This window comes from Vulpes lagopus, chromosome 3 (assembly GCF_018345385.1).
Source record: "Vulpes lagopus strain Blue_001 chromosome 3, ASM1834538v1, whole genome shotgun sequence".
NCBI lineage: Eukaryota > Metazoa > Chordata > Mammalia > Carnivora > Canidae > Vulpes > Vulpes lagopus.
In genome coordinates, this window is record NC_054826.1 from 53,681,434 (window position 1) to 53,696,753 (window position 15,320).

The 15,320-nt window shown below is 40.2% G+C and overlaps 1 protein-coding gene across 4 annotated transcripts in view; it reads right to left on the bottom strand.

The window, feature by feature from the left end:
• The window catches only part of SHLD2 (shieldin complex subunit 2), a 77,665-nt gene that overhangs the window by 45,136 nt on the left and 17,209 nt on the right, over nt 1–15,320 (bottom strand). For all 4 annotated transcript variants that reach the window (XM_041748604.1, XM_041748603.1, XM_041748605.1 and 1 more), the window contains exons 2-3: nt 12,004–12,096; nt 7,711–7,757 (exon numbers count right to left, since the gene is read on the bottom strand). The gene's annotated coding sequence lies outside the window, so the exon portion shown is untranslated. The remainder of the gene's footprint in view (nt 1–7,710; nt 7,758–12,003; nt 12,097–15,320) is intronic.

The following is a 15,320-nucleotide window of genomic DNA, read 5'->3' on the forward strand; positions in this document are numbered from 1 at the left end:
CATTTCTCTTCATTAAATACCTAGGAGTAGAACTGACAAATCATAGGATAGAAATGTGTTTGATTTCATTAGAAATTGCCAAATGGCTCCAAAGTAGCTATACCATTTTCTGTAACCACCAGCAATGTATGGTACCAGTTGTGTCACATTATCCCCACTGCTAAGCATACTTAGTCTTTCCCTTGCTAGTCGTTCTAGAGGGTGCGAAATGGTATCTCACTGTGAGTTTACATTGCTTTATTTCCCTGCTAAGTGATGTTGATGCCTTTGCAAGTGGTTATTGACCATTAGCATGTCCTCCTTTGGAAAGTCATGTCTTTTCCTCATTTTGTTACTAGACTGTTCCTCTTTTGCTCATTTTTCTGTTGGGTTTTTGCAGTTCTTTATATCCCCCAGATACAAGTCCTTACACATAAAAGTGCTAGAAATATTTTTCTCCCACTCAATTATTTGATGCTGGACACTTTAACTGTTGATTTTTACTGTATTCATTTAAAGAGTGATGGATTTAGTTTGGCACACAGTTGAGTTACTTACAAATCATTTGATACTTTCCAAACATGCTTCCGAGCTTTGTTAGGGTCGGTTTAGAGAGGGCTTCAGTCCACGGCTAATTTAACCCCAGTTCAAGATGTCCAGCCAATGTTCACGTATGAAACAGTCTTTCTTCTGTACCTAGTACATACACACACTATTCCAAGCCCCTGGAATTGTTCAGTGTGCTGATTTCAGGGTGGCTTTCCCCAGTTTGGTGGGGTTTCATACTTTGCATATGCAGATGAGTATTCAACAAAAGATTCTAGAAGACCCTCCTATAGATCTACAAGTTCTATGGGTTTCTTTCTTTCTTTCTCTTTCTTTTTTTTTTTTTTTTTTTGATTTTATTTATTTATTCATGAGAGACACAGATACAGAGAGAGGCAGAGACACAGACAGAGGAGAAGCAGGCTCCACGCAGGAAGCCTGATGCAGGACTCCAGGATCACACCCTGGGCCGAAGGCAGGTGTCAAACCACTGAGCCACCCAGGGATACCCTGGATTTCTGTGTAGTACCTACTGCTCTAGTTTTTTTAATCCCACAAACTCTAGTTGCCTTAGCTTCTCTAAACTCTCCTGGGCTAGTTTTGGGTTTCCCTACTCTGTGCTGCAATCTAGAAAGTGCCTATAGGCAGTGTGCTGGGGCACCTACAGTGCTCATGTCATTTATCTCAAAGATCACCAATGTCTGAAAGCAGCTGTTTCATATATTTTAATCCTGTTTTTCAGTTTACAATAGGAGGGCAATCTTCAAGGCGGTTAATCCTACACGGGAAGATGTACCACTTTCATAGAATCCCTCTTGTGGTATGTTATTCAACCTACTTAGGGCTTGCTGACCTCTTAACTCTGTGAATTGAGGTCTTTCGTTGATTTTAGAAGTTCTTGACCACAGTCTCAAGAATGTCTGCTGCCACTTTTCTTTCTAAAACTCCAAATTCACATACATTAGAGCGACACCCCCATAGGTGGAGTTCATTTCTCCCTCTCCCCTCCTCTCTGCTCTCATTTGCCACGTTGGATAACTGCCATCGACAAGGCTCCACATTCACTGATCCTATCTTATGACATTTAAGAAGCTTTAAGCCCATGTGTAAACCCAATCTTCACTTCTAATATTGTATTTTTCATTTCTAGTATTTCTATTTAGTTCTGTGGTAAAGTTCCGAGACTCTGCTAAAAATCCCCATCTCCTCATGCATGTTGTCCACCTTTACCATTAGATCCTCCAGCATTCTGTTTTTCAAAGTTCTCTTTAAGTCTCTATCTGATAATTCCACCATCCGGATCACCTCTGGGTCTCCCTCTCCTGGCTATTTCCTCTCCTAACACTTGGTCACATTTTCTTGCTTTTTCTTCTGTCTTGTAATTTTTATCATAGCCCAAACATTCTGTATAAAAATACATTCATGATTGAAGTAATATTTCACTTCTAGAAAGAGACATGGCAGGGGGATCCCTGGGTAGCTCAGCAGTTTAGCGCCTGCCTTTGGCCCAGGGCCCGATCCCGGAGTCCCGGGATCGAGTCCCGCGTCAGGCTTTCTGCATGGAGCCTGCTTCTCCCTGTGCCTGTGTGTCTCTGCCTCTCACTCTCTCTCTCTATGTCTATCATGAATAAATAAATAAATAAATCTTTTAAAAAAAAAAAAAAAGAAAGAAAGAAAGAAAGAGACATGGCCCTTCTGTCAGGGCACTGGAATGGGGTCTGGGTCAGTCTTATCTATAATTAATCTGGGTCTTGGCTTTAATGCAGCTTTAGTTTGATGCAGTCTATCACTGGCTTCAAATATTTAGAGGGTGGGAATCAGGACTTTTGCTAGAGCAGGGTCCGGGATCCAAGCCCAGGTAGGATTCCAGAGATCTGCTTGTGCTTCTCAGCTAAGCCATGGGCTTTCAAAACTGTGGGAGTGCTTGATATGTACACTGTGACTGAACAACTAAGTAAACAGATGGCAGATGGTGTGAGCCAGCTTTCTCACTACTAGAATAAGAGTTTACAGATAAACAAGGGGAGGAATTTAGAATGATCTATGTGGCAACAGATTTGAGTTGGGCGTGTCAGTATGAACTCATATTTAGCTTAATATAGATATAGATGGGTACATACAGAAATATTTATAGATATGTGTATAGATACAGATTAATGCACCAACAGTTCCTGGCTCTGTCAGCTGAGAGGGCCTACAAGCACAACATCTCAGAAGCAACAAGCACACCTAACACCTAGATCTTGGTTTCCCCATTCTCTATTCTCCAAGGAACCAGAGCTCCTTGGAGAAATAGCTGACTACAGGACTGTGGCAGGAAATGTACAAATAAACCTGGAGCGTCACGCAGAGCCAGAAGAAAGAAAGTGCTTGCTCTCCCTCGCCCTTGCTCTCTCCCTCTCTCTCTCACACACACACACAATTTGATGGGGTTATGACAAAGAGACATGAGAGCCAACTGAAAGCTCCCAACGGTCAAAGGTGGAACAAGTTCACCAACAAAATAAATAAAGTAGTAACTGGATTATAACCTCAAGTATAAAATAAATATCCATGAGTCCATACTGTTAAAGAAAATAATTGACTAAGTAAATAAATGAGGGAAAAGAGACAAATTTCCTGCACGGGAGAATTCCAGGTAATTTATGTAGATGCTCCACCCTTATGGAAGGAGAGCATAACTACCCACTTCTTAAGTGTGGGCTTGAAATAAGTGACTTCCTGCCACAGACTGCAGTATGGAAACAGAAAACAAGAGTAACTTACAGTGGAGAAGCTCGAAAACCACTACCTCGACCAGGTGATCAAGCTCAACACCAACACTGATAAGTCCTGTACCCTTAATATGTTGAAAATGGCAAATAGCCTCTATGGTCTTCCTCCTCCAAACCTAAAATCCTAATCATGAGAAAAATATGAAACAAATACTAATAGAGGGATATTCTACAAAACTCCTCAACAATACTCCTTGAAACTGTCTAGGTCATCAAAACAAGGGAAGTCTGAGAAACTGCCACAGCCCAGAGGAGCCTAAAGAGACATGACAACTAAATGAAATATGGAACCCTGGATGAGATCTTGGAACAGACAGAGGACATTAGGTAAAATCAAAGAACATCTGAATAAAGTATGGACATTAGTTAAAAATGATATATCAGGACGCCTGGGTGGCTCAGCAGTTGAGCGTCCGCCTTCAGCTCAGGGTGTGACCCCGGGGTCCCGAGATCGAGTCCCACATTGGGCCCCCTGCAGGGAGCCTACTGCTCCCTCTGCCTCTGTGTCTCAATACATAAAATTTTTTTAAAAAATAATATATCAATATGAGTTCATTACTTATAACAAGTATACCATGCTACTAGAGGTGTTCACAATAGGGGGAAATCAGTGTGGGGCATAGAGAAACTTTCTGTACTATATTTGTGATTTTTCTATAAAATTCAAATTATTCCATGGGTTCCATGCTCAGCAGGGAGTCTACTTGAGTCTCTCTTTCTCTCCCTCTCCTTCTGCCAACCCCTTATGCTCACTTGCACTCTCTCTCTCAAATAAATCAACAAATCTTTAAAAAAAAAAAAAAAAAACTAAAACTATTCCAAAAAATAAAGTTTATTCTCAAAAAAAAAAAAAAAGAAAAAACCTGGGAGCTCTCTCTCTGCGTTAAGCATGACTGCCAGGTTTAATCACTTATTCTCTTTGCTTTCCCATCCCACACTTTGCTTCCTGCAGCACAGGTGACCTCCCTCAGCCCGGTCTTCCTCCCCAGCCTTCCTGCTGGGGGCAGCTTTCTACACTGCGTGAAGGCCTGGAATGAATGAGGGGAGCTTCTCACCTCTCCTGCAGTCATCCTCAGTCCTTGGGGACTGAAAGCACAGAGCTGCGGGGGGGGGGGGGGGGGGGGGGGGGAAGCATCTCCAGCTCTCTCTGCCTTCAGCCTTCCATAACTGAAAACCTAGGGCACCTGTGCTGTGTTTCTCTCAGCTCTCCAGGTCTGCTCCTTCACCCCTGTTCAGTGCCCTGTGCACTTGAGGGGAAAGCCCTGGGCCTCAGGTAGGGGCTGTCAGTGGCACTTCCTGGCCCAGATGTGTGCTTTATCACCTGTGGCTGAGGGCTGGAGGCAGACTTGCTCCTTGGTGCAGGAGAACTGGGGCTCATCAGGGTTCTAGCCAGGTGTGCCAGCCCTCCGGCACGGGGCCACACGAGCCACCCGAAAGTGTGGCTGGCTCCTCCTTTCCTCCATCTGTGGCAGTTCCCCTTCTTGGGCTGTTCACCTCAGAACAGCCATGGGCCTCTTCTCTACTGTGAAGCTTTTCGTTACTTTCTGGAGTTTAATTCATCTAAGTTTCCTTGTATCTTCACTCGCTGATGGGTTTTTAAGACTATGATTCTTACTTGGCTTCTGCTGGTTTTCAGGGTAACGATAACAAAAGCCTTGTAACTTTGTACATCTAAGTGTACAATGAAGCAGGATTCTTTCCCCAACATTTCTGATGCTTCGCCCGCCCCCCCCTCCCCCGCCCACTGCCCAGCAATAAGATTTCTGCTCAAATATCCTCTCTAAAGAAGCCTTGCCTGATTGCCCTGTCTAAAAATGTTTCAGCAGATCTGGCAAATCCACAGGGACAGAAAACAGATCAGTGGTTGCCAGGGGCTGGGGAGAGGAAGGAGTAGAGAGTGACTGTTTAATGGGCACTGGTTTCCTTTTGGGGGTGATGAAAAAGTCTGGAACCAAACAGTGGCGACGGGTACATAACATGGTGTATGTGCCTTAATGCTATTGAGTTGCACACTTTAAAATGGTAAGGATTCTGTGCGTTTTACCACAATTAAAAAAAAGAAAAAGAAGAATAGATAAATGCTTAGGCAAACGAAAAAAATCTAGCAAGTTTCTGAGAAGATGGAAAGATTGAGCATACACATTTAATTTCATTCTTTCCCAAAATTGAGCTGAAATGCTAATAAAGTATTTTTAAGGCATAGAAAAAAGTTTGAAGGCCGGAAAGCAGATGGAACAGTAGTAACTACTAGCAGATCCAAGAAAGCTGAATCTTAAACCAGGAATGTAGAAAGCCAAAAATTAACCTGACTTAGTCCACAGAATTCTCCAAAGGCACAGGGCCTGGTAACAGATGGTACCTCTGGAAACGGGTGAAGGGGACACCAAATTAGGCAGGTCAGTTGAAAGCTCTTTAAGAAACGGCTTCATCTCTCAATGCCTTCCTAAATTTCATGTGCTTAGGTTAACTGTGCCTCTCTCACCAAGGTAAAATTCTAGAGGGTTATTCTCTGAAGAGGATTTCTGAACAAAGGAGACAAAGCACACTGCAGACAGAACTTAATGAAATCAGGGGATTAAGTAAGCACATACATATACTGTATGCTGAAATCCTCAGCCTTTTCCCCTTACTCAGCTCCCAGGGAAATGCATGTGGGCTTTCAGACCACAGGCAGGAGATTAAAAGACTTCTCCAAAAGGGGAATGAAGGGATCCCTGGGTGGCGCAGCGGTTTAGCGCCTGCCCTTGGCCCAGGGCGCGATCCTGGAGACCCAGGATCGAATCCCACGTCGGGCTCCCGGGGCATGGAGCCTGCTTCTCCCTCCCTGTGTCTCTGCCCCTCTCTCTCTCTCTCTCTCTGTGACTATCATAAATAAATAAAAATTAAAAAAAAAAAACAAAAGGGGAATGAAATCAGAAACAGAGATCAAGTGCTCCCTAGTAGACAGCAAAGCCAAGTCCCCGGACAGTGAACTCTCACAGTCAACAAGTACCAGTGATGTACTCAAAGCTTCTAATCAACCTTTCACAGCCCAGGATTATTACTCATCAGAAAAAAAAAAAAAAAGAAAAGAAAAAAGAAAAGAAAAGGAACTTGGAGGAATCACAATATTAACCAAAGAAATTTTTATTTTATTTATTTTTTAGAAATTCCTTTTTTTTTTAAGGTTTTATTTATTTATTCATGAGAGACACACACAGAGAGAGGCAGAGACACAGGCAGAGGGAGGAGCAGGTTCCCTGCAGGGAACCTGATGCAGGACTCGATCCCGGTACCCTGGGATCATGCCTTGGACCGAAGGCAAGACGCTCAACCACTGAGCCACCCAGGTGTCCCAATAACAATGCTTTTTAAAAGAGACCTTGGAAATTAAAGTTAGGGAAATTCATCAGAAAGAATAGAGAAAAAAACAGATGATAATAAGGAAAAAAAAATGAATTCAAGGTCCAGTCAAGATAATTCAATATCTTGTACAGTAGAGGCTCTAGGGATGCAAAGTAAGAGAATGAACCAAGAAAGCAGACACAGGAGAGAAGAAATAGAAGACCCAACACAAAGGAAAAGAGAGCCCCTGACATAAGAGCTGAGCTCTATGGGAAAGCAGAAGCTACTCTGCACTGCAGCACTTTGCCCTAGGAGAAATTTCCTCAGGACGATGATGTTAACAGAATAAATTATGTGAGAGAAAACAGGAACTCTGGGCAACGGGTAGAGACTGTTGAGTTCAGTTAGTGATAAGGACACAGAAAATCATACAAACCCAAGTTATGCCCTAAACTAAAAACTCAGGTAACATCAATTCAAATATGTTATTTGAAAAACCACAGGCAAATCCCAAACAGTGAAGACAGTCGAGAAGTGTCACCTCTGGGAAGGGGTAATGAAGGTGGGGGACTGAGGATCCCTGTTTGAACAATCCCCAACAAATGACTTAACTTGCTGAACTGTATAACCTTGAAAAAAGTGTGCACAAAAGAGTATGGAAGATGAGGAGAGTGCAGAAAACCCACCCCGACAACAAAATCTGACCTGTGGGAGCAAAGAAGTCCCACAAAGTAACAAATAATGAGATTGGATGAGTTTGAGGGGGGAGACAAAAGAGCAAGAAAGAAGTAACACTACTTCCACGATATCACAACACTTGTTAGGTGCACGATGTCAACAGCAGAAATTCGTCGGTTTCTGGGGTTCAGTGCCCTAGTCTGTAAAGCAGGTGTAACAGTATCTCTCACAGGACTCTTGGTAGGCTTAAATCAGATAATGAACATGAAGTGCTTACTGCGATGGCAGATATAAATATTATTAACACGGTTAATAATTCACTCTTCTTTAAATAACTGAAATTCTTTTTTTGATATCAATTCAACCAATTCAATTGTCACAATACTGAAGAGTTTACTTGAATGCTTACCTTGTCTACTCAAACATCAAGGCTTCCAACCCTTCCATCAAGGTCTCCTAAAAAAGGAGTGAGGGAGAGAAACTATCTGAGAGACAGAAAAAATGTTTATAAAAACACTCATCACACTAAAGAATTGACTGTACCAGAAAAACTATCAGGTCACCATGCTTTATCTTACACTTTCTAGTTGATTATGATCAATCATTCACTCACCAAGCAAGTCAGCAATTAGAAATGAAAACTTTGTACTAACTGTACATTAACTCAGTAATGCTGAGGCAAGAATTTTTCCATTTCAAAAAAGGCAAAGTCTCCAACCTATGCACACATTGTCTTCTCCAAGTTCACTGAGACTTTGTTAGAAAGCTTGGGAAACATTTTTCCAAAGAAACAAGATTATGAAATAAAGCTGTAACCCTGGGCAATCACCAAAGGCCAATTTAATCCATAAGTACCTAAAAACCATAGAAAAAGAAAGGAAGAAATATAGCCATGTTAAATGACTTTCAACCACTACTTTTATTTTTCCGCAGCTAGCAAAAAAATAGCTCTTATTTGAGATCAGACATTATATCACCCCTGGTTTCATTCATCTTTTTATCCTTGTAAAAACAAGCTGTATATACCACAGTAGCTGCCTTATCTCAGAAGCTTAAAATTTTAACTTAATGGATGAATAACTAGAATTAAAAGTACTATTTGAACTACACTCTTTCTATGGGGAAATGCATTACAATTTCCAACTGAAGGAACACCTTCCTGTATCTTGGCAACAAGACCAGTTTGAACACCAAGAATAATACAATGTCAGCAGACCCACCAATATAATAGTCACCCTCCTTAGAGACTGTGTTTTGGTGGGAGATCACTCATACTAATGCTAAGTATGTATAAATCACTAAATTGGGTTTTCATAATATAAAATCATAATTTGGGACGCCTGGGAGGCTCAGCAGTTGAGCATCTGCCTTCAGCACAGGACTTGATCCCGGAGTTCTGGGATCAAGTCCCACATCGGGCTCCTTGCATGGAGCCTGCTTTTCCCTCTGCCTGTGTCTCTGCCTCTCTCTGTCTCTCATGAATCAATAAATAAAACCTTAAAAAAATAAAAAATAAAATCATAATATAATACATAAAACTTGACCTCCTGACTTCTTTCCCTTTACCAGTACCTTAAATAAAAATAGCAGCCAAACATTCTTATCTGGAAAGATTTTTTCCCCTAGTTTTATTGATATTTGACATACAACATTATGTTACTTTTTAACATACACAGCATAATGACTTATATGTATATTACAAAATGATCACAATAAATCTAGTAAACATCCATCACCATACAATCACAATTTTTTTTAAACTTTTTTTTTTTTTTTTTTTTTTTTTTTTTTATGATAGTCACACACAGAGAGAGAGGTAGAGACATAGGCAGAGGGAGAAGCAGGCTCCATGCAGCGGGAGCCCGACGTGGGATTTGATCCCGGGTCTCCAGGATCGTGCGCGCCCTGGGCCAAAGGCAGGCGCTAAACCGCTGCGCCACCCAGGGATCCCTACAATTTTTTTTCCTTGTGATGAGACCATTTAAGATCTATTCTCAAGAAAAAAAAAAAAAAATCTATTCTCACAGCAACTTCCAAATACACAATACAGTATTTTTAATTAATTAATTATTTGAGAGAGAGCGAAAGCTGGGGTGAGGGTTGGGCGGGGGGGGGAGGCAGAGGGAGATGGAAAAACTTAAGCAGACTCAGAGCTGTGTGCAGGGCCCAGTGCAGGGTTCAGTCTCACAACCCTGAGATCAGGACCTGAGCCAAAACCAAGAGACTGACACTTAACAGACTGCACTACCCAGGCACCCCCAGTGTAGTATCTTTAACTACAGTCACCATGCTGTACATTACATCCCTGGAACTAATTTATGTTATAACTGGATATCTGTAACCTTTGACCACTTTCACACACTTCACCCATCCTCTGCCTCCGGCAACTACAGATTGGTTCTCTGTTTCTGGGCCTTTGGTTTTTTTGTTTTGTTTTGATTTTTAGATTCCACAACTAAGTAAGATCACACAGTATTTGTCGTTCACTTAGCATAATGCCTTCAGGTTCCACCCATTTTTTATTTTTGTAAACTGCAAGATTTCCTTCTTTTTTATGACTAAACATTCCAGTGTGCGTGTGGCACATACCACATTTTCTTTATCCATTCATCCACTGATGGACATTCTGGTTGTTTCTATGTCTTCGGTACTGTAGATAATGCTGCAATGAACACGGGGGTGCAGATGACTCTTGAAGACAGTAATTTCATTTCTGTCAGATATATGCCCAAAAGTGGAATTGCTGGACCATGTGTAGTTCTATTTTTAATTTTTTGAGTAGATTTTTGATTTGTGGTTTCTGTACTACTTTTAGTGCAGAAGCTTAAGAATTGCAAACTTAATACCATATCCCCCAAAAATATTTTTAAAAACTGTTTAAAAGATCTGATTAAAGCCCAGTATTCACCCCCCTCACTTTCTCTCTCTTTCAAATAAATAAAATCTTTTTAAAAGGTTGGGGGGCTGGGGGGCTCAATTGGTTAAACCTCAGAGTCTGGGACTGAGCCCCGCAGCATCAGGCTCCCCGCATCTTCCCCCTGCTTTTGCTTCTCTCTCCCTCTCTCTCTGTGTCAAATAAATAAATAAAATATTTTTTAAAAACTCCTTTATTTAGATTTTTATTATTTTTTTAATTTAAATTCAATTTGCCAAGATATAACACCCAGTGCTCATCCCATCAAGTGGAACTCCTTTAATTTTTAGTTACTCTAGGAAAACAAATCAATCTCTATAATACAACTATACAAGGGACTCTTGGGTGGCTCAGCACTTAAGTGTCTGCCTTCAGCTCAGGGCATGAGCCTGGAGTCTCACATGGGGCTCCTTGTGGGGAGCCTGCTTCTCCCTCTGCCTATGTCTCTCTCTCTCACTCCTCTCTCTGTCTCTCATGAATAAATAAAATAAAATCTTAAAAAAAAAAAAAAATATATATATATATATATATATATACACACACACACACCCATACAAGAATAATTCATGAGAGAGAGGGAGAAAGAGAGCTTACTTCAAGCTTTTTGGAATAACTGATAATCTCATTCCTTTTCCAAACACAAAATTCATATAGATTGTCACCTTAAATGAGACACACATAAAAAGCACTTAAGCTCCAATCTAGCATCAGAAATTATTCCATAAATGTTATTTCTCTTGAGCACCCTTTCTGCTCTAAAATTCAATACACCCAATAAAACCAACTTACTTTATTTCTTTATAACAATTTCATTTTATGTAAATTTATGAACACTATATAAATATTTGTTAGAACAAATATAAGAGGTTGAAGAGTTGATAATGACTGACAACAACGGAAGCAGAGACATAAATAATGTCATCAGCGGAGGAGACAAAAACATCTCTAAACTACCTACAACATTCACATAATACCCTTAACATAAAGATTTTGAGGCCAGATCTTTATGTGACATTTTTGAAAAATATTTGCACATCTAAGAAAATTTAATCATAAGTTATTAAACCTATATTGAATTTTGTTTCAACAATGTTTTCTGTTATTTGAGTCCTTTCTCTTTTCTTTTTGATAAGTCTGGCCAGAGGTTTATCAATCTTATTAAACCTTTCAAAGAACCAGCTCTTACTTTCGTTGATCTGTTCTACTGTTCTTTTGGTTTCTATTTCAAGAATGTTTTCTATTAAAAGAACAATGTTTGGGGCACCTGAGTGGCTCATTTGGTAAAGTGTCTGCCTGTGCCTCTCAAATAAATAAATTAAGTCTTTAAAAAAAAAAAAAGGTCATGGTCTCAGGGTCATAAAATCAAGCCTCCCATCAGAATCTGCATTCAGTAGAGTTGGTTTGGGATTAGCTCTCTCTGCCTCTGTACCTCCCCCTGCTCATGTGCACACATGCACTTTCTCTCTCTAAACAAATAAAATCTTAAAAAAAAAAAAAGTCACTTCTGCTGAACCTGATTCCAGGGAAGGCCAACGTCAGTCACCTACATAATCATATGCCCAATGTTCATTCAAAATCTTCCTGGCTGCTCTTAACAGGGTTAGAGTAGAGTAGGCCCTCGATATACACCAACTACCAATGTATATTATCAGATTAAATAAAAGTCTCATCTTAAAATAATAAATCTCTTCTGTGCCTGCACAAACCAGGCAATGTAACCAGATGTTTTATACATATTATTACTCATTTCAACCTCATGATACTTTACGGACAGGTTAAGTAACTTACCTAAGGTCATAACACAGTCGGTTGTGAAGCCAGAATTCAAACCAAGGTCTGTTGAGCATACGATCACTTTTGCTGAAACATTCCAAGTGTTGGCTACAAAGGAATATATTTTCAGTTTAATTGGCAAACACTCGAATTCTCTCTTGAACATGGCTTCTTAGTGTTTAGGGAGTGAGAAAGTGCTTGAAAATAATACTGAAGAACAAAGTGAGGTAGGTGTCTGGGAAAGCATGTAATGCACCGGAGGCCCACTATGTGCCATGGGCCATGCTGGCTATTTTAAATGCACGAACACTCCACTGTTACAACAATCCTGGGACGTAACTATTGGTACCTCATTTTTTACATAAGAGGAAACTGAAGCTTAGAAACTCCCAGAAGGTCCAGGTTTATAGAAGTTGCAAGCCATAAAATTGGGATTAGAAATCAAATTCAGTCCATCAATAAGTATTTACTGATGCTTACAAGGTACCAGGGCTAGAAGAGGTACTTAGGATAGAATCCTAGAGAGATCCCCCCACATACAGCTCAAAACAAACCCATTTTCTTTTTGCTGAAGGAGTTAAGTCATTGGGCAATTGCCAAATCTCCATAAATTGCTTTCTCCTTTTAATCATTTTATTTTAGGGGACGCCTGGGGGGCTCAGTGGTTGAGCGTCTGCCTTCAGCCCAGGGAGTGATCCTGAGGACCCGGGATCGAGTCCCGAGTCGGGCTCTCTGCATGGAGCCTGCTTCTCCCTCTGCCTGTGTCTCTGCCTTTCTCTCTCTTTCTGTGTGTCTCATGAATAAATAATTAAAATCTTTCAAAAAATCATTTTATTTTAAATAATTATTCATGCTTTGGTTAGATGTGTTAAGTACTGCCCCCCCTAAACTCCAAAGTTGAGTGCCAGGAAAACTGAACAAACCTCCAGTAGCAAGGGTAAAAATAGGAGCAATTCTGTCCTACATGCATGATTCTGAACATACTGCTGAATGGAGAGGACCACTTTGGAATATAAACTTCACATGTTCTGGAGGATGGATTAAACCCTTTAGCATTCTGTGAAGCTTCTCAAGGTCTGGCAGATTTTAAATGACAACAGTGAAATTTCAAAAGGAACAGGATAAGTCAGCACCAGAGCTGGTTTAACATTAATAATAAGTGATCTAATAAATAGGTCTATGTTTGCCCAGTCAGGCTTTGCTTATTATGTCAGTTGGAAAGCCAGAAGGAAACTGGTTTTAACTCCCATACAACCTGTATCGGGACAACATCACTTTATCAGAAAGGTAGCTGATGTCAGCGTTAACGCTGAGGCAGTTCAAATGCAAAGTGACCTTTCTTTTCCAACTAATGAATTTCCAACAATTCATTCATGGTATAGAATTGAGAGCAACTACCATTGGTCGTGAGCTTTCTATGTGCCAGAAATTCTATGAATTTTCTCATTTGATTCACAGCCACCCTGTAAGATATTAACCTTACCTTTCATAGGAAGAAACAGAAGTTTTGAGAAATAAAGTGACTTTTCTAAGGTCACATAGCTTGTAGAGAGGCACAGAGGCAGAGTCAAGGTTCAAGTTCAAGATGTCAGTTACCATCATGTTCCAAAGCACCAAAAAGCTGTCAGTTTCTTGTAAATAAAAATTTTTAAAGATGTTATGTATTTATTCATGAGAGACACAGAGAAAGAGGCAGAGACACAGGCAGAGGGAGAAGCAGGCTCCATGCAGGGAGCCTGACTCAGGACTCGATCCTGGGACTCCAGGATCACGCCCTGAGCAGAAGGCAGACACTCAACCACTGAACCACCCAGGTGCTCTTTGTAAAGAAATTTTTAATTAAGAGCACAGAAAGCAGAGTAAAATAGCGATTTGGATTAAAACTGCTTTAGTACATCAAACATAGTGTAAAGTGATGTTGACCTTTTAAAAATTCCTAGGAAGGTCATTACAAAAGACAATATAAAATGCCCTGAAGTTAAAATACTAGCCTTTCAATAACATTTTAAAGTAACAAATAAATATAGTATTTACTATTATCAACAGAAAACCAAGATTTTTTTTTTTTTTAATGTTCTATTCTAAAATAATGGTGTTTAAGAGACTGCATTAGTGCAGGCTGGTTACAGGCAACACTTCCAAGTTAACTCCATGGAAGACTAATCCCTAAAAAAATATTGAAAGACCATGAGCCTCCAATATTAAATAAGCTTGAGAAAAATGCTGCACTGAATACTAAACCGTCTTCTTTTAGGTTACAAATAATACAAGGTAGTGCATGAAAATCCTCTGGAGCCAGTCTATCTGGGATGGCGTCCTGGCTCTTCCATGTACTAAGTCATGCTATGGTAACTTTGCGCCTGTTATCTCACCAATCTGGACTTCAATTCTCTCATCTGTAGACAAAAGGACGTAATTACAGAAGAGAGACTTGTTGTAAAGATTAATATGTGTGGGATTGTTAAAACAGAGCCTCAAAATACTAAGTACTCAATAAATGTTAAATCATTAGTGGTAGTATCATTTCCCTGAGCTTTATTAAGCTGATGAACGTTGATATTCACCTTTTATCACCAAGTGGGAAAGGGATACAGTATGTAGCTTCTTCTCAAAATTGTATGATGGAACCTACTTTTTCACAGACCATCAAGAAGACTGGTTAACGTCCTCAAAACCAAAAACCAAAAACCCATACTCTCAAAAACAATACAGAATTCCACCACCAAAATAAAATCTGCTTTAAAAAAAAACAAAAAAAAACCAAGGTTAGTGCTTCCCAGTAGCTGAACACATTAAGGTGCTAGAGGGGCAATGTGTCCAGAGTGCCCGTGGAAGTGCCCCTTCCCCCATGCCTTGTCCTACATGTCTCTTCCATTTGGCTGTTCCTGAGTTGTATCCTTAATAATAAACCAGTAACACCTCCTTACAGATTCCAGCACATAGATTTAGTGCCCTGAACCTATACGTGTAATGAAATGAAATACCATTTTGTTTTCTATTCCATAGCTCACACTGGCTTCAAACCACCATCTGCCTCATCAGATCAGTCATTCAATTATCTAAAACCCTGTGTGTTACCTATTCAGTCATCATCCAGCCTGGAGTTATCTGAATAAGAACAAAAATGTTTTCCATTATCAAGATATGGCCATCTATGTCAGTCTCACATCCCCCGTATAGATTTGAAAATATTCAGGTGGTGTTTTTTGCATTTGGTGTTTACTGTGACCATTTGCAAAATTTAGTCGTTGCTGGAAGTGCCAATTATGTTACCCTATCATTAAGAATTTTTCTAAGCAGTATGTGTCAGGATCTTCAGAAATGCTTATAGC